The following is an 18,930-nucleotide window of genomic DNA, read 5'->3' as shown; positions in this document are numbered from 1 at the left end:
ATGTGTGTGTGTGTTTCTCTGCATGTGTGTATGTGTCTGTGTGAGTGCATGTGTCTGTGTGTGAGATTGTTTCTGTATGTGTGTGTGTCTGTGTATGTGTGTATGTTATTCTGTGTCTTTGTGGTTGTGTGTCCATGTGTGTGTTTCTGTGTTTGTGTGTGTGTGTATTTCTGTGTCTGTGTGTGTGTATGGGCCTGTATGCTGTGTATGTGTGTGTGTGTTTCTGTGTGTGTGTGTTTCTGTATGTGTGTGTTTCTGTGTGTGTGTGTCTCTGTGTGTCTGTGTGTGTCTGAATATGTGTGGCTCTGTGTCTGTCTATGTGTGTTTCTGTGTCTGTGTGTCTGTCTGTGTGTGTGTTTCTGTGTGTGTGTCTTTGTGTGTGTGTGTTTTCACATGTGTGTGTGTTTGTGTGTGTGTGTTTGTGTGTGTGTTTCTGTGTTTGTGTGTGTGTGTATGTCTGTGTCTGTCTGTGTGTGTATGGGCCTGTATGCTGTGTATGTGTGTGTGTGTTTCTGTGTGTGTGTATGTTTCTGTGCGTATGTGTGTGTGTCTGGGTTTCTATGTGTGTCTGTGTCTGTGTGTATGAGTGTCTGTATGTGTTTCTGTGTGTGTGTGTGTTTCTGTGTGACTGTGTGTGTGTGTCTGTGTGTGTGTCTGTGTGTCTGTCTATGTGTGTGTGTTTCTGTGTGTGTGTCTTTTTGTGTGTGTGTGTTCACGTGTGTGTGTGTTTCTGTCTGTTTGTTTGTGTGTGTGTTTCTCTGTGTGTGTGTGCTTGTGAGTGTGTGTCTGTGTGTGTGTGTCTCTGTGTGTGTGTGTTTCTGTATGTGTGTGTCTGTGTGTGGGATATTTCTGTGTGTGTGTGTTACTGTGTGTGTGTGTATGTCTGTGTGTCTGTCTTTCAGTGTGTCTATGTCTGTGTATGAGTGCATCTGTGCATGTGTCTGTTTCACTGTGTGTGTCTGTGTGTGTGTGTTTCTGTGTGTCTGCCTGTGTGTGTCTGTGTTTCTGTATGTTTGTATCTGTGTGTGTATGTTTCTGTGTGTGTATGTCTATGTGTGTCTATGTGTGTCTGTGTGTGTCTGTGTGTGTGTGTGTCTGTGTGTGTGTGTCTGTGTGTGTGACTGTGTGTATTTCTGTATGTGTCTGTGTTTTATGTGTGTGTGTGTTTCTCTGCATGTGTGTGTGTGTCTGTGTGAGTGCATGTGTCTGTGTGTGAGATTGTTTCTGTGTGAGTGTGTGTCTGTGTATGTGTGTATGTTTTTCTGTGTCTTTGTGGTTGTGTGTCCATGTGTGAGTTTCTGTGTTTGTGTATTTCTGTGTCTGCGTGTGTGTGTATGGGCCTGTATGCTGTGTATGTGTGTGTGTGTTTCTGTGTGTGTGTGTTTCTGTGTGTGTGTGTTTCTGTGTGTGTGTGTCTCTGTGTGTCTGTGTGTGTCTGAGTATGTGTGGCTCTGTGTCTGTCTATGTGTGTTTCTCTGTCTGTGTATCTGTCTATGTGTGTGTGTTTCTGTGTGTGTGTCTTTGTGTGTGTGTGTGTTCATGTGTGTGTGTTTCTGTGTGTGTGTTTCTGTGTTTGTGTGTGTGTGTATTTCTGTGTCTGTGTCTGTCTGTGTGTGTATGGGCCTGTATGCTGTGTATGTGTGTGTGTGATTCTGTGTGTGTGTATGTTTCTGTGCATATGTGTGTGTGTCTGGGTTTCTATGTGTGTCTGTGTCTGTGTGTATGAGTGTCTGTATGTGTTTCTGTGTGTGTGTGTGTTTCTGTGTGACTGTGTGTGTGTGTCTGTGTGTGTGCCTGTGTGTCTGTGTGTGTCTGGGTATGTGTGGTTCTGTGTCTGTCTATGTGTGTATCTGTGTCTGTGTGTCCGTCTATGTGTGTGTGTTTCTGTGTGTGTGTCTTTGTGTGTGTGTGTTCACGTGTGTGTGTGTTTCTGTCTGTGTGTTTGTGTGTGTGTTTCTGTGTGTGTGTGTGCTTGTGAGTGTGTGTCTGTGTGTGTGTGTGTCTCTGTGTGTGTGTGTTTCTGTATGTGTGTGTCTGTGTGTGGGATATTTCTGTGTTTGTGTGTTACTGTGTGTGTGTGTCTATGTCTGTGTGTCTGTCTTTCAGTGTGTCTATGTCTGTGTATGTGTGCATCTGTGCATGTGTCTGTTTCTCTGTGTGTGTCTGTGTGTGTGTGTTTCTGTGTGTGTGCCTGTGTGTGTATGTTTCTGTGTGTGTATGTCTATGTGTGTCTGTGTGTGTCTGTGTGTGTGTGTGAGTGTGTGTGTGTATGTGTGTGTGTGTGTGTGTTTATGTGTGTGTCTGTCTGTGTGTGTATGTGTCTGTGTATGTGTGTGTGTGTTTCTGTGTATGTGTGTCTGTGTGTTTCTGTGTGCCTGGTTGTGTGTTTCTGTGTATGTGTGTTTCTGTGTGTGTGTATGTATATGTGTGTCTGTGTCTGTGTGTATGGGTCTCTGTATGTGTTCCTGTGTGTGTGTGTTTCCGTGTGTGTCTCTGTGTGTGTCTCTGTGTGTGTGTCTGTGTGTGTGTGTGGGTCTGTGTGTGTGTCTGTGTGTGTGTGCTTGTGTCTGTGTGTTTCTCTGCATGTGTGTGTTTCTGTGTGTGTGTGTTTCTGTGTGTGTGTATGTTTCTGTGTGTGTGTGGGGGGGGGTTTCTACGTGTGTCTGTGTCTGTGTGTATTAGTGTCTGTATGTGTTTCTGAGTGTGTGTGTGTTTCTGTGTGTGTGTCTGTGCGTGTGTCTGTGGTCATGTGTTGGTCTGTGTGTTTCTGTGTCTGTGCTTGTCTGTGCGTGTCTGTGTATATGTGGGTATGTTTCTGTGTGTGTGTTTCTGTGTGTGTATCTCTGTGTGTATGTTTCTGTGTGTGTTTCTGTGTGTGTGTGTGTGTGTCTGTGTGTTTCTGTGTGTCTGGATATGTGTGTGTGTGAGTGTGTGGTTTTCTGTGTGTGTGTCTGTGTATGTGTGTGTTTCTTTGTGTGTCTTTCTGCGTGTGTGTCTGTGTGTGTGTGTTTCTCTGTGTCTGTGTGTGTGTGCTTCTGTGTTTTTCTGTCTGTGTGTTTGTGTGTTTGTGTGTGAGTCTGTATGAGTCTGTGTGTGTGCTTCAGTGTGTGCATGTGTGTGTATGTGTGTGCATGTGGGTGTGTGTGTCTGTCTGTGTGTGTATCAATGTGTGTGTGTCTGTATCTGTTTCTGTGTGTGTGTGTTTCTGTGTGTGTATTTTTGTGTGTGTGTTTCTGGGTATGTGTGTCTGTGTATGTGTGTGTCTGTGAGTGTATGTGAGTGTGTATGTGGGTCTGTGTGTTTCTGTGTGTGTGTGTGTCTTTATGTGTATGTGTGTTTCTGTGTATGTGTGTGTCTGTGTGTGTGTCTGTTTATGTTAATGTGTGTGTTTCTGTGTGTGTGTCTGTGTTTCTGTATGTGTGTGTGTTTGTTTCTCTGTGTGTGTGCCTGTGTGTGTGTGTCTGTATGTGTCTGTGTGTGTCTGTTTCTGTGTCTGTGTGTGTGTTTCTTTGTGTGTCTGTGTATGTGTGTGTGTCAGTGTTTTTCTGTGTATGTGTGCATGTGTATGTGCCTGTTTGTGAGTGTGTGTGAGTGTGTTTGTTTCTGTGAGTGTGTGCTTTTGTGTGTGTGTGTTTTTTATGTGTGTGTGTTTCTGTGAATGTGTCTGTGTGACTGTATGTGTATGTGTGTGAGATTGTTTCTGTGTGTGGGTGTCTGTGTATTTCTGTGTTTCTGTGGTCGTGTGTTGGTGTGTGTGTTTCTGTGTCTGTGTGTGTCTGTTTGTGTGTGTCTGTGTATATGTGGTTGTGTTTCTGTGTGTGTGTTTCTGTGTGTGTTTGTCTGTGTGTGTATCTCTGTGTGTATGTTTCTGTGTGTGCTTATGTGTGTGTATCTGTGTGTGTGTTTCATTGTGTGTGTGTTTCCATGTGTGTGTGTTTCTGTGTGTGATTTCTGTGTGTGTGCTTGTGTGTGTGTGTCTTTGTGTTTGTGTGTTTCTGTGTGTGTGTGTGTCTGTGTATGTGTGTCTGTGTGTGTGTGTTTCTGTGTGTGTGTGTGTCTCTCTGTATGTGTGTCTGTGTGTTTCTGTGTGTGTTTGTGTGTGTGTGTTTTTCTCTGGGTGTGTGTGTTTCTGTGTGGGTGTGTGTCTGCGAGATTCTGTGTGTGTCTGTGTGCGTGTTTCTGTGTATGTGTTTCTGTGTGTCTGTGGGCATGTGTTTCTGTGTGTGTGTGTGTTTTATGTGTGTGTGTGTGTGTGTGTCTGTGTGCATGTGTGTGAGTTTATGTGTGTCTGTGGTTGTGTGTATCTGTGTGTGTGTTTGTGTGTGTATATCTGTGTGTGCGTGTGTGTTTCTGTGTGTCTGTGTGTGTGTCGCTGTGTGTCTGTGTATGTGTGTCAGTGCGTGTTTTTCTGCATGTGTGTGTCTGTGTATGTGTGTGTGTTTGAGTGTGTCTGTTTCTTTGTGTGTGTTTCTTTGTGTGTGTTTCTGTGTGTGTTTCTGTGTGTGTGTCTGTGTGTGTGTGTGTTTCTGTGTGTCTGTGTGTGTGTGCTTCTGTGTGTTTCTGTCTGTGTGTTTGTGTGTGTGTCTGTATGAGCCTGTGCATGTGCCTCAGTGTGTGCGTGTGTGCATGTGTGTGTATGTGTGTGCATGTGGGTGTGTCTGTCTGTCTGTGTGTGTATCAGTGTGTGTGTGTCTGTGTCTGTTTCTGTGTGTGTATATTTCTGTGTGTGTGTATTTTTGTGTGTGTGTTTCTGGGTATGTGTGTCTGTGTATGTGTGTGTCTTTGAGTGTATGTGAGTGTGTGTGCGTGTGGGTCTGTGTGTTTCTGTGTGTGTCTGTGTATGTGTGTGTGTGTTTCAGTATATGTGTGTGTCTGTTTATGTGTGTGTGTGTGTGTGTGTGCTTCTGTGTGTGTGTCTGTGTGTGTCTGTGTTTCTGTGTGTGTGTGTTTTTGTGTGTGTGTTTGTTTCTGTGTGTGTGTGTGTGTCTGTGTCTGTGTGTGTCTGTATGTGTCTGTGTGTGTCTGTTTCTGTGTCTGTGTGTGTGTTTCTGTGTGTGTCTGTGTATGTGTGTGTGTTTGTGTTTTTCTGGGTATGTGTGTCTGTGTATGTGCCTGTCTGTGAGTGTGTGTGTGTGTGTGTGTGTTTTTTATGTGTGTGTGTTTCTGTGAATGTGTCTGTGTGACTTTATGTGTATGTGTGTGAGATTGTTTCTGTGTGTGGGTGTCTGTGTATGTGTGTGTGTATTTCTGTGTTTCTGTGGTCGTGTGTTGGTGTGTGTGTTTCTGTGTCTGTGTGTGCCTGTTTGTGTGTGTCTGTGTATATGTGGTTGTGTTTCTGTGTGTGTGTTTCTGTGTGTGTTTGTCTGTGTGTGTATCTCTGTGTGTATGTTTCTGTGTGTGTTTATGTGTGTGTATCTGTGTGTGTGTGTTTCATTGTGTGTGTGTTTCTGTGTGTGTGTGTTTCTGTGTGTGATTTCTGTGTGTGTGCTTGTGTGTGTGTGTCTTTGTGTTTGTGTGTTTCTGTGTGTGTGTGTGTCTGTGTATGTGTGTCTGTGTGTGTGTGTTTCTGTGTGTGTGCGTGTCTCTCTGTATGTGTGTCTGTGTTTCTGTGTGTGTGTCTGTGTTTCTGTGTGTGTGTGTTTTTGTGTGTGTGTTTGTTTCTGTGTGTGTGTGTGTGTGTCTGTGTGTGTGTGTCTGTATGTGTCTGTGTGTGTCTGTTTCTGTGTCTGTGTGTGTGTTTCTGTGTGTGTCTGTGTATGTGTGTGTGTTTGTGTTTTTCTGGGTATGTGTGTCTGTGTATGTGCCTGTCTGTGAGTGTGTGTGTGTGTGTGTGTGTGTGTCTGTGTATGTGTCTGTGTGTGTGGGTCTGTGTGTCTGATGTTTCTGTGTGTGTGTGTGTGTGTGTGTTTCTATATGTGTGTGTCTGTGTGTGTATGTTTCTGTGTGTATGTGTGTTTGTTTCTGTGTGTGTGTCTGTGGCTTTCTGTGTGTGTGGGTGTGTTTCTGTTTGTGTTTGTTTTTGTGTCTGTGTGTGTTTCTGTGTGTGCTTGTAGGTGTGTCTGTGTGTGTCTGTTTCTGAGTCTGTGTTTGTGTGTCTGTGTGTGTGTGTCTGTGTGTGTGTTTCTGTGTGTGTCTGTGTGTGTGTTTCTGTGTGTGTGTGTCTGTGTATGTGTGTGTGTGTGTGAGAGTGTGTGTGTGTGTGTGTGTTTCTGTGTGTGTTTTTGTCTGTGTATGTGTGTGTTTGTGTGTGTTTCTGTGTGTGTGTCTGTGTGTGTGTGTCTGCATGCATGTTTCTGTTTGTGTATTTCTGTGTATGTGTGTGTGTCTGTGTGTGTTTGTTACTGTGTGTGTGTGTTTCAGTGCCTGTGCATGTGTGTCTGTGAGTGTGCATGTGTGTGTATGTTTCTGTGTGTATGTGTGTGTCTGTATATGTGTGTGTGTATTCCTGTGTGTGTGTGTTTATGTTTTCCTGTGTGTGTCTGTGAGGAGGGCAGAGTTGAGGAGGAAGAGTTGAGTAGGGTGGACTTGAGGTGGAAGAGTTGAGGAGGGCGGGGCTCAGGAGGAAGTGTTGAGGAGGGTGGAGTTGAGGAGGGCGGAGCCGAGGAGAGCGGAGCCAAGTTGGGCAGAGTTGAGGAGAGTGGAGTTCAGCACGGTGGAGTTGAGGAGAGCGGAGCCATGTTGGGCAGAGTTGAGGAGAGCGGAGTTCAGCAGGGTGGAGTTGAGGAGAGCGGAGCCATGTTGGGCAGAGTTGAGGAGAGCGGAGTTCAGCAGGGTGGAGTTGAGGAGAGCGGAGCCATGTTGGGCAGAGTTGAGGAGAGCGGAGTTCAGCAGGGTGGAGTTGAGGAGAGTGGAGCCATGTTGGGCAGAGTTGAGGAGAGCGGAGTTCAGCAGGGTGGAGTTGAGGAGAGCGGAGCCATGTTGGGCAGAGTTGAGGAGAGCGGAGTTCAGCAGGGTGGAGTTGAGGAGAGCGGAGCCATGTTGGGCAGAGTTGAGGAGAGCGGAGTTCAGCAGGGTGGAGTTGAGAGCGGAGCCATGTTGGGCAGAGTTGAGGAGAGCGGAGTTCAGCAGGGTGGAGTTGAGGAGAGCGGAGCCATGTTGGGCAGAGTTGAGGAGAGCGGAGTTCAGCAGGGTGGAGTTGAGGAGAGCGAAGCCATGTTGGGCAGAGTTAAGGAGAGCGGAGTTCAGCAGGGTGGAGTTGAGGAGAGCGGAGCCATGTTGGGCAGAGTTGAGGAGAGCGGAGTTCAGCAGGGTGGAGTTGACGAGAGCGGCGCCATGTTGGGCAGAGTTGAGGAGAGCGGAGTTCAGCAGGGTGGAGTTGAGGAGAGCGGAGCCATGTTGGGCAGAGTTGAGGAGAGCGGAGTTCAGCAGGGTGGAGTTGAGGAGAGCGGAGCCATGTTGGGCAGAGTTGAGGAGAGCGGAGTTCAGCAGGGTGGAGTTGAGGAGAGCGGAGCCATGTTGGGCAGAGTTAAGGAGAGCGGAGTTGAGGAGAGCGGAGTTGAGGAGGGTGGAGTTGGGGAGGGTGGAGTTGAGGGGGGCAGAGCTGAGGAGGGGGTTTTGAGGGGGGTGGAATCGAGGAGGCAGATTTTGAAGAGGGCAGAGTCGAATTGGGCGGAGTTGAGGAGAGCTGAATTGAGGAGGGCGGAATCGAGGAGGAGAGAGGCGAGGAGAACGGAGTCGAGGAGGGTGGAGTTGAGGAGGGTGGAACTGAGGAGGACCGATATTAAATCTGTGTGTTAATGGAGACACGGAATGCAGGAGTTGGTTTAACAAGTCTTTACTGAATGGAGACAATCTGGAAACTGAAACTACAGAAGCCTGCCAGGGCCTTTTATACAGGGATGGTCACTGCCGGTACTGCAGTCTGAGACCAGTTATTCCCTTAAAGGGACATACACAACAACTCCTCCCCTTTTAGATAAACAGTACATAACATTCATTTAACAACTAAATAATAACTAATTACAATTACAATTATGGTTGTTAGATACATTAGTTGAAGTTAAGCAATTATAAGTTCAGTCTTTGAGGCGGCTTCCTGATTCTGTCTGGATAACGCCTCTTTCGGATATCAGGTTCTTCTGGCAAGGTTGAGTCGGGATCAATGTCGTTGTTTTGGTTCGTCTGCTTCCAATATCACCGATTCTGCGGTAGATGCAATTGGTACTTCGGTTTCATCGCCAGGTGTATCAGATCGTGGTGTGGAGTTGAGGTTTTCCAGTGACTCTAGAATCTGGTCAACATGGCGTCTTACAATGCTTTCTCCAACGTCCACGGTATACATTAGAGGTTCTTGCCGTGTACAGATCGTTCCTGGCTGCCATTTCTCTTTGCGGTAGTCCCAGGCCAAAACTGGTTGACCTATCTTAAAACTCCTGGTCGGCCTTTCATTCATATTCTGAAACTGCCTGTTCTCCACATCTCTTCTGACGTTTGGCTTAACCAAATCCAAGCGGCATCGTAGTCTTCGATTGAAGAACATCATGGCTGGAGTTTGGTTGGTAACCGCATGTGTCGCATTCCGGTAGGCAAACAAGAAGTTATCCACGTTGTGTTGTAGGGGTATATCTTCATTACACATTGCCTTGATAGCCTTCTTGAATGTTTGAAGAAACCTCTCGGCCAATCCATTAGTGGCTGGATGATATGGGGTGGATGTGTAATGCTTAACACCATTGTTCTTTAAGAACCTCCAGAAATCTTCAGACACAAACTGTGGTCCATTGTCAGAGCAAATCTGTTCAGGCAGCCCATTCCTGGCGAATATGGTTCGTAAGAATGTGATAGTTTTTTCTGTGGTGGTTGAGGACATTTTTATTACCACTGGCCACTTTGAATGTGCATCCACCGCAATTAAAAACATCGAGTCCATAAAGGGACCAGCAAAATCAATGTGCACCCTTTGCCATGGAGATGAGGGCCACTCCCATGGATGTAGAGGGGCTTGTGGTGGGGCGTTTTGGACCTTCTGGCATCCTGTACAGCTCTTGGTCATCTCTTCGATTTCTCTATCGATTCCCGGCCACCACACAAACGCTCTGGCTAAGTTCTTCATTTTTACCCCTCCCAGATGACCCTCATGAAGCTCATTGAGCACTCTATCCTTCAATTTGGGTGGAATTACTACTCTGGATCCACACATCAAGGTTCCTCAGCACACTGACAGCTGTTCTCTTCTCGGCGAGAATGCTGGCAGCAGTGGTTCGCCATGTGCTGGCCATCCCTTCACCGTTAAATCATAGACCCAGGAGGGTGTCGGGTCATTTCGTGTTTCCTTTTCTATGTTTGCATTTGTCACAGGGAGACATTCGACAAAAGTCGAGTGGAATAACTCCACTGGATCCACTGCCAGTTCTTCTTCCACCGTCGGCAACGGTAGGCACGACAATCCATCAGCATTCCCATGCTTTTTAGTTCCTTTGTACTCGATGTCATATTGGTGTGCCCCTAGGAAAAGGGACCACCTCTGTAGCCGTTGTGCCGTCATTATCGGTACGCCCTTCTGAGGGTTGAAAATGGAGATGGGAGGTTGATGATCAGTTAGTAGAGTAAATTTCTGACTGTGCAGGTAGTGATTGAACTTCTTCACCCCCCACACCAGGCTGAGGGCCTCTCTGTCAATCTGGGCATAGTTATGCTCGGCTGAAGTTAACGAGCGTGATGCAAAAGCTATCGGCCTCTCAGAACCATCAAGGTATTTATGTGACAGTACCGCCCCAATGCCGTAGGGAGACGCATCACACGCCAGTCTTATTGGTAGTGATGGGTTGTAGTGAGCCAATACTTCTCTTGAAGTGATTAGGTCCTTACTCTTCTGAAAGGCCCACTTACATTCATTGCTCCATTTCCATGCTACTCCCGTTCATAGTAGGGCATTCAGTGGGTGCAGAATTGTGGACAAATTCGGCAAAAACTTATGGTAGTAATTCACCAATCCGAGGAATGACCTCAGTTGTGACACATTTTCAGGTGCTGGAGCCTTAACTACCGCTTCAATTTTGTCAGGGGACTTATGCAACCCCTCTTCATCAATCACGTGGCCACAATACGATATCTGTTTCTTAAAAAACTCGCACTTGGGGCGATTGGCTCGTAGCCCATGTTCACGTAGTCTAGTGAGCACCTGCTCTAGGTTGGCAAGGTGTTCACTGTCATCTTCAGCTGTCACTAGGATGTCGTCCAAGTAACACTGAGTCCTCGGAATCCCTTGCAGGACTTGTTCCATCGCTCTTTGCCATATCGCCGGAGCTGATGTTACTCCGAATACCAGTCGATTATACTGGTAAAGACCTTTGTGAGTTTTTATCGTGAGATACTTCCTAGAGGATTCTTCAACCTCCATCTGCAAATATGCTTGCGCTAGGTCAATTTTTGTAAAACGCTTCCCTCCGGATAGTGAGGCGAAGATATCTTCTATCCTTGGAAGAGGATATTGTACTGTGTGAAGGACTGGGTTCACTGTCACCTTGAAGTCCCCACAGATGCGAACCTTCCTTGGCTCCTCAGACTTATTGTTTAATGTTTTCTTCATGACAGGAACGATGGGTGCCGCCCACTCGCTCCAGTCTACCTTAGATAACACGCCTGCTTTCTCCAGATTCTCCAGCTCTGCCTCGACGGCTGGGCGAATTGCATATGGTACCGGTCTTGCTTTGGAAAACTTGGGAATTGCATTCTCCTCTATTTTTATCGAGGCGGTTACGCCTTTAAGAGTGCCCAGTTCTTGTTGAAATACCTCTTTGGCGTCAGCTAAGATTGTTGACAATTGTCCAGGAGTGACGTCGTCATCCTTTTTACCAGCCACCGTCAGTGCCTGAATGGAGTGCCAGTCTAAACTTATCTTTCTGATCCATTCACGTTCCAATAACGGTGGTCCACCATCTTGCAGAATGTAGAGATACAATTTCCGTATTTTCTTGCCATTGTATTCGACAGGCACCCTTATTTTTCCTCTGGGGTATACTTTTTGCCCCGTATACGTCCTCAAGGCAATGGATGTCTCTCTCAAGGGTATGTGTGAGAATAGCCGCTCATAGTCTCGTCGATTCATGACGGTTAGAGCTGATCCTGTATCCAATTCCATTTTGACTTGAGACCCTGCTATCGTGAGGGTGACCCAAATGGTTCGGTGATCCTCTTTTGCGATTACGTTGTGAAGTTTGAGACAGCTTAGTCTCTTGTTCCCGGATTCACTATCGCTCATCTGGTCTTCGGAACCACTGTACGTCATCTTTTGTACTTTCCTGTACGGTTCCTTAGTGGCCTTTTTATTGTCGTTGGTCTTCTTCTCAGACCTGCAAACTCATGCAATGTGTCCCATCTTTCCGCATTGCCTGCATATTTTGTCCTTGGACCAGCAGTCCTTCTGGTCATGGTTTGTTCTGCCGCAGCGATAACATTTTGCAAATCCCCGTGTCATTTCGTGGGTGCCGTATTCCTGTGGCTTTTGTTGTATTTCACAGCTCCCCTTGCTGCTGCTTCATACGATACTGCCACGCTGAAGGCCTTATCTAGCGTCAGCTCTTTCTCTGAGAGTAACCTCTTCTGGGTTCCTTCACTCAGGAGTCCACAGACAAATTTGTCCCATAAGGTATCTGCCAGTACTGCTCCGAACTGGCAGTGCTTTGATAGCTTGCGTAGTTCCGTAAAGTAATCAGCATTGCTCTCATTTTTATGCTGATTTCTCCTGTGGAATTTAAATTTTTCTGCTATCAGCAGCGGTGTAGAATGTAGGTGTTCCTGTAGGATAGCAACAATTTCATTAAAACTCTTCGCCTTCGGTTTGGCTGGAGCAATCAGGTCCCGCAATAGGCCGTACATTCTTGCGCCCATTAAATTAAGCAATACCGATGCCTTTTTCTCCTCGGCTATTTCGTTTGCCTCGCAATATACCTCGACTCTTTCCACATACGTGGTCCAGTCTTCTATTGCATTATCGAAGGCAGTGATATCGCTAGTCTTTGGCATCTTGAAAATCTAAGATGGCGCCTCCCGCGCTTTTCCTTCGTCCCCGATGGATCAAAATGGCGCCTCCCGCGCTTTTCCTTCTTTCCCGCCAAGTTAAGATGACGCCTCCCGCGCTTTCCCGCCGCTGCCGCTGCTGTCAACGCCGCTCTCCACGGTATTTTTATTTTTAACTGTTCCCGTCGTGGAGCAGACCCTCTGGGACACTTCCCTCCCTCTTCTTAGGTCCGAACGCTGCCCGGCTGCGAAGCACCGGCCGCGCCCTGTGTGCTCCACCCTCTCTCTCTCTCTTTGCTTCCCAACTCGCTGCCTGGCCCCGTTGCAGAGCCACCCGATCGAGCTCTAGCCCGCCGCAGCCCAGGAAGGATCAGTGCACTACCTGCCACCAGCCCGATTAGCTGGGAAACCACAGACTGGGGAACCAAGCCTGGCTCTTGACAGTCTCCCCTGCAAGTTTTCAATCCGATGATTTGGAGGGCGGTTGCCCACTGTCGACGCCCGTTTCTCGAGTTTCTTTGGATTTTTTTTTTTTTCTTTTCTGGCTTCGACCTTCAATAACGTCGTCTGAGGTGCTGCCGAGTTGCAGGTAAGTTCGTTTCTTACTCGTCGCCAGTATTAAATCCGTGTGTTAATGGAGACATGGAATGCAGGAGTTGGTTTAACAAGTCTTTACTGAATGGAGACAATCTGGAAACTGAAACTACAGAAGCCTGCCAGGGCCTTTTATATAGGGATGGTCACTGCCGGTACTGCAGTCTGAGACCAGTTATTCCCTTAAAGGGACATACACAACAGCCGAGTCGAGGCGGGCGGAGTCGAGGAGGGGTGTTTTGAGGAGGGTGGAGTTGAGGAGGGCGGAGTAGAGGAGGGCAGAGTTGAGGAGGAATTTCTGAAGAGGTTGTTTTGGGGACTTGCATTGTGCAAATCAGTGATATGACAGGTATTAAACCAAGACCTCTGAATATCCTAGACCCAGTGTGGTCGGACAGGGTTCCTCGATTAACATAGCTTGAAGCACTTTGAAAGGAGGCTCCTCTCTTTAAATCATTTCTCATCCTACTTGACAGCAAGAGGATTCTGGGTTTGGGCAGGAAATGCCCAATCAGGCCCAGGAAAGTGTGATTCAGGAAAGGTTCACAGGAGGGTGTTTGAAATGGCAGAGCGCTCCAAACTGTGTGTAAATTTGAGCCTTGCCTGTTTAAAGACTGCGATGTGAGCCAGTTATGGGCCTGAGTGGGTAAATATTGACTCATGCTGCACTGTCATTAAACTGAAACAGTAGTCGAACCTTAACTGAAAATTGATCAACCCACTCTCCCTGGAGTCTACAGACTCATATTTCACCAGATTACTTGCGTGTTCCCGAGCACTATTAAGTCACAGTGTATCATCAGAGCCAACGCAAGCAGGCAAAACATTTGACTTGTACTGAGTGCGTGGTGGAAATGAAAATTCTATTTGCCTCCCATTATTGGAAATTGATTTTTGTTCCCTTCAGAGAGAGCTGAGGTGTTTTATAATCACTCTTCATCGTTAAATATTGTAAGCACTGGCAGACACACACCCTGAAGACACATTGCATTGGCTGAAGTAGTGTGCCTGAGTCTGTCTGCAACGGCAATTGATGCTAACCAGTGAGGGAAGAGGAGAGGAGAAGAGAGAAAGGGGAGCAGAGGGGAGGGGAGGGGAAGAGATGAGGTGATGGGAGGGAAGGAGAGGAGAGGGGGCGAGGGAATGGGAGGTGAAGGAGAGGAGAGGAGAGGAAAGGAGATGTGAGTTGAGGAGAGGATATGAGGAGAGGGGGGGAGGAGAGGTGAAGGGAGAGGAGGAGAGGGAAGGGGAGGTGAAAGAGAGGAGAGGGGAGGGGAGGGGAGGAGAGGTGAGGGGGAGGAGAGGGAAGGGGAGGTGAAGGAGAGGAGAGGAGAGGGGAGGAAAGGAGATGTGAGTTGAGGAGAGGGTATGAGGAGGGGGAGGGGAGGAGAGGGAAGGGGAGGTGAAAGAGAGGAGATGAGAGGGGAGGAGAGGAGAGGAGAGGTGAGGGGGAGGCGAGGGAAAGGGAGGTGAAGGAGAGGATAGGGGAGGAAAGGAGATGTGAGTTGAGGGGAGGAGACGAGGAGAGGGGAGGACAGGAGAGGTGAGGTTAGGGGAGGAGAGGGAAGGGCAGGTGGAGGAGAGGTGAGGAGAGGAGAGGAGAGTTGAGGGGAGGAGATGAGGAGAGGGGAGGAGAGGAGAGGAGAAGTGAGGTGAAGAGACAAGGGGAGGGGCGGGGAGGTGGAGGAGAGGAGAGGAGATGAGTGGAGGGGAGAAGAGTAGAGGAGAGGTGAGGAGAGGCAATGAGGAGAGGGGAGGCAAAGGGAGGGGAGGGAGAAGAGGTGGTGGAGCAGAGATGAGTGGGCAGGGAGTGGAGAGAGCAGATCCCTCCATGGCCTCATCTCTCCCTATCTCTGTAACCTGCTCCAGCCGTACAACCCTCCGCGAATTCTGGTTCCAAATCTGGGCTCTTGTGCAACCCCACCCAATTCGCCCCACCACTGATGGATGTATCTTCAGCTGCCTGGATCCTAAGCTCTGGAATTCCCTCCCCAAGCCACTTTGCCTTTTATGTCTCTCCCCTCCTTTAAGATGCTTTTTGAGCAAGATTGGAAACTGCCCTAATTTATTCTTATGTGGGTGGGTGTCAATTGTTGTCTGATTACACTCCTGTGATGAGCCTTGGGATGGATGATAATGCTGATGAAGATGGTGATGGTGGTGATGGTGATGGTGGTGATGGTGATGGTGATGGTGATGGTGGTGATGGTGGTGGTGGTGATGGTGGTGATGGTGGTGGTGGTGATGATGGTGGTGGTGATAGTGATGGTGATGGTGGTGATGGTGGTGATGGTGATGGTGGTGATGCTGATGGTGATGGTGGTGATGGTGGTGGTGGTGATAGTGATGGTGATGGTGGTGATGGTGATGGTGGTTGACATAATAAAGACTCACTACACACTTGGTTGTGCATAAAGCAAGGCTTTAATCGACTTGTAACAAAACATGGAGGTCTAGTTAGTAGTCACTAGCTTCCTGTTTCCAGATTGTCTCTGGCCAAGTTGGGCCCACGCCCGAGTATTTATACTCCTCGGATGGCACCCTCAGCTGGCCGTTCAGTAGTACTTCCTGAGTTACTTCTTGTAGAAGTTGCGATTTATGACATTCTTCCTCCCTAAAAGGTTTGGAAGTCCAGTCTTCCTTCAATGGACTAGGCGGACTAAAAATAGCCGTAGTCATTTAGCTTTCTGCTTGTGACCGGAAGGCACGTCTCCCCGGGCCGTGTCCTGGTCCCTGGGTTGCTTGGCCCATACCGGTAAGTCGGTAGAGTCCACTGTGGTGTCCGTGTGTAGATAAAGACACTGAAGACAGGAGTTGGTTCATAGGTATTTACTAAGCAAGTCTGGGGGGGGGGTTTCTAAAGGATATACACAATACACAGGCTTATATAGCCCAAGTGGCAATTACCGGCATTACGCACACCTGGGGCTCTTAAAGGCACATACACCATAATTGCTCTTAAAGGCACATACACCACATCCACGTCGTCTTGATTGTCCTGTGGAGGCCTGGGAATTTCATGACTTTGAGTGTGGGTCCCCACAGGCGCAGAGCTGGCCTCATCCTGGGTCATAGCTGGAGATTTTCAGGCATCCTGATTTCGGGTGGCCATCCTACGGGGAGTGTTCGGCTCCCTGAGTTGATCCGGTAGCACTGCCGGCAGATCCCTCGATGTCCCAGGTAGGGCGTCATCTTCATAGGGGTGCGGAGTGTTGACATCATCGTCGTGGGATCCTTCATCATTCGGGCCCGTGTGACCGGTTGGGCAGGGCGCCAGATCTCTGAACGAGACGGTGGACTCCCGGCCATCGGGGTACCGCATGTGCGCACACGTGGGGTTTACCTCCGTTAACTCCACCTCATCAATGAGAGGGTCATTCCTGGCAGACCGGTCGAACCTCCAGAGTAGCACAGGGCCTGGAGCCACCAACCATGATGGTAGAGATGTCCCATGTGTAGAGCAATGCCGGAACTTGAAGAATCACTCATGAGGTGTGACATTAGTGGATGTGGAGAGAAGAGACCTGATAGAGTGTAACACGTCGGGGAGCACAGTTTCCCACTGCTGGTCTGGTAGGTTGCATGACCTCAGTGCCAGACGGACAGCGTTCCAGATGATGGCATTGTATCGTTCAACCTGTCCATTGCCGATTGGGTGACATGGTGTCGTCTTACTCGAGGTGATTCCCCGTTAGGAGAGATAACTTTTAAGTTCACTCGACATAAAGGAGGGACCCCAATCTGTGTGGATAAAATTGGCCGTCCCGCAAATGGAAAAGACCTGATCGAGGCATTTAATTACCGTAGAGGTAAGCATATTTGGACAGGGGAAGGCAAAGGGAAAGCATGAATACTCGTCTACCATCGTAAGTAGGTAGGTGTTCCGCGTCGATGAAGGCAATGGCCCTTTAAAGTCTGTGCTGAGGCTCTGCACAGGCTGCATTACATGTATGAGTAAGTCATCTGATGGGCGGATGAATTGTGGTTTCAATTCTGCACATATCCTACAGGAGGAGCATATTTTCTTTATGTCCTCCGTTGAGAATGGTAGATTTTTGGAGCGCACAAAGTGCAACATACGGGTAATGCCAGGATGGCATAAGTCCATATGCAGATCCGCCAGAGTCGACGTTGACATTGAAAGCAAAATGCCCGTGTGAAGGTGTCTGGGGCCACATTCTGTTTGTCGGGTCGGTAACGGATAGTATATCCAAAGGCGGCCAGCTCCATCCTCCAGAGTTGAATTTTATTATTTTTGATTTTCGTGCGCTTCCGGTTATCCAACATGAAGGCCACGGAGCGCTGGTCAGTTATGAGTGTGAAATGACGCAGAGCAAGAAAATGACTCCATTGGCGTACAGCCTCGATGATGGCTGTAGCCTCCTTCTCGATGGGGGGGGGTAATGGAGCTCGCTACCCTGTAAGGTTCTGGATAGGAATGCCACGGGTCGACCACCTTGATTCAAGGTAGCCGAGATCGCCACCTCCGATGCATCACATTCGACCACAAAAGGAAGGTTTTCATCAATGGAGCGAAGCGTGGCTTTCTCCAGCTGTCGTTTGAGGAGGTTAAAGGCAGAAATAGCCATTGCTTCCAATGGAAAAGACTTTGCATGAAGCAGGGGCTGTATTTTATCGGAGAAGTGAGGTATCCACTTTGCGTAATAAGCAAACATGCCAAGTCCCCGACGAAGAGAGCTGAGATTTGTAGGGGGAGGGAGCTCCTGAAGTGGACGAAGTCGCTCCGGGTCCAGTTTAATAACACCGTTGCCCACCCAGTAGCCGAGAATGTTCACTGATGGCACCGATTTCACCGATTTGGATTCGTTTAACGTTAACTGGCGACGACGGAGAACGTCAAAAAATCACTGAAGATTGGCATCATGCTCCTTTTGATCATGGCCGGCAATAGTGATATTGTCTAAATATGGAAAGGAATCCGTCAAGTTCTCTTGCCAGACTAGGCCATCCATTGCCCGTTGGAAGACAGCCACCCCATTGGTGACCCCAAATGGAAGGCGATGAAACTGATAAAGCCAACCATTGGCCTCAAAGGCCATATACTTTTTGTCAGAGCCTTTCAGCGGTACCTGATGGTACGCGCTCTTTAAATCGAAGGTTGGAAATACCTTGTATTTGGCAAGGTTGTTGACCATGTCATCTATGCGTGGTAGCGGGTAGGCATCCAGATCGGTATATTGATTAATAGTCTGCGAATAATCAATACACAGACGTTTCTTATGTTGTTTTAAAGTGTTTTTCACAATGACGACTTGAGCCCGCCAGGGAGATGAACACGGCTCGATAATACCGTCAGCTAAAAGGCGAGAGATTTCTGCCTCGATAAATGCTCGGTCATCTTGGCTAAAGCACCGTGATTTGGTGGCTATGGGTTTACAGCAGGGGGAGAGATTGGCAAACAGGGAGGGCTTACCGAATAAGGCCGCCGAGAGCACACAAAACGGCACCTTAGAAATGGTAAGCTCCGGCTTCGACCTTCCAAACTCAAAAGTGAATCTTTTGTGCGGCTTCTGGAAGTCCTGTCCCAGAAGCACATCGCTACATAAGATTCCGAGTACTCCGAGCTGGGTGGAGGGATACATGTGACCATTGAGGATGAGGTTGACAAGACAGAAGCCAGAAGAATTGGTGGTCAGAGTCGTCAGAGCCATTGCAATCTCCCTGTCCGAGGGATAAATGCGCAGTTTTAACCTGCTGACAGCCCGCTTACTAATGAAGCTGTCAGAGCTGCAGGAGTCGATTAGCATGCTTAGAGTGTGCCCATTTACTGAAACCTTCGTGGCTGCATGGGACAAACTTTGGGGAAAAACAGCTGTGATGGGAGGAGGGGTAATTTTTCCTTCGGCAGCTGTAGCCTTAGCAGTGGTTCTTGGGGGAGGAGCAGCTCCATAGATAGCAGCTGTGAAGCTAACAGGAGCTCTCGACCGGTATACTTTAGAGGAGCGGCCTTTCTTGTTAGCAGAGGCCCGTAAATGGCATACCTTGGAAAAGTGTCCTTTCTTGCTGCAATGATTGCAGGTCGCATTACGAGCCGGGCAAAATTTTCTGTATTGGAACGTGTAATGTATGTACCTTTAAGGGGGGAACTACTTTCTACAGCTCATGTATACTGTAGTACCGGCAGTGACCACACCTGTATATAACGCTGAGTAGTAATCTGTTGTTTCAGTTGCAGTTTGAACCACGTTGAGTAAACACCTGTTGTACCGTTCTCTGCAGTCCTTTTCTGATTATTACACGGACGTAACAGTGGTGACGAGCAAGTTCGAACCTACCTGCAACTCTGCATCACCTCCCAGGGATTCGCTCCTGGAGAACAGTGGAAGAAGGTCGAGTCCAGAAGCACGGGCGTCGACC

The sequence above is a fragment of the Somniosus microcephalus genome, chromosome 11 (genome assembly GCF_052327205.1).
Source record: "Somniosus microcephalus isolate GS21.2 chromosome 11, FLI_Smic_1.0, whole genome shotgun sequence".
In the NCBI taxonomy this organism is placed as follows: Eukaryota; Metazoa; Chordata; class Chondrichthyes; order Squaliformes; family Somniosidae; genus Somniosus; species Somniosus microcephalus.
The sequence above is the reverse complement of the archived record's forward strand: the minus strand, read 5'-3'. Positions refer to the sequence as shown.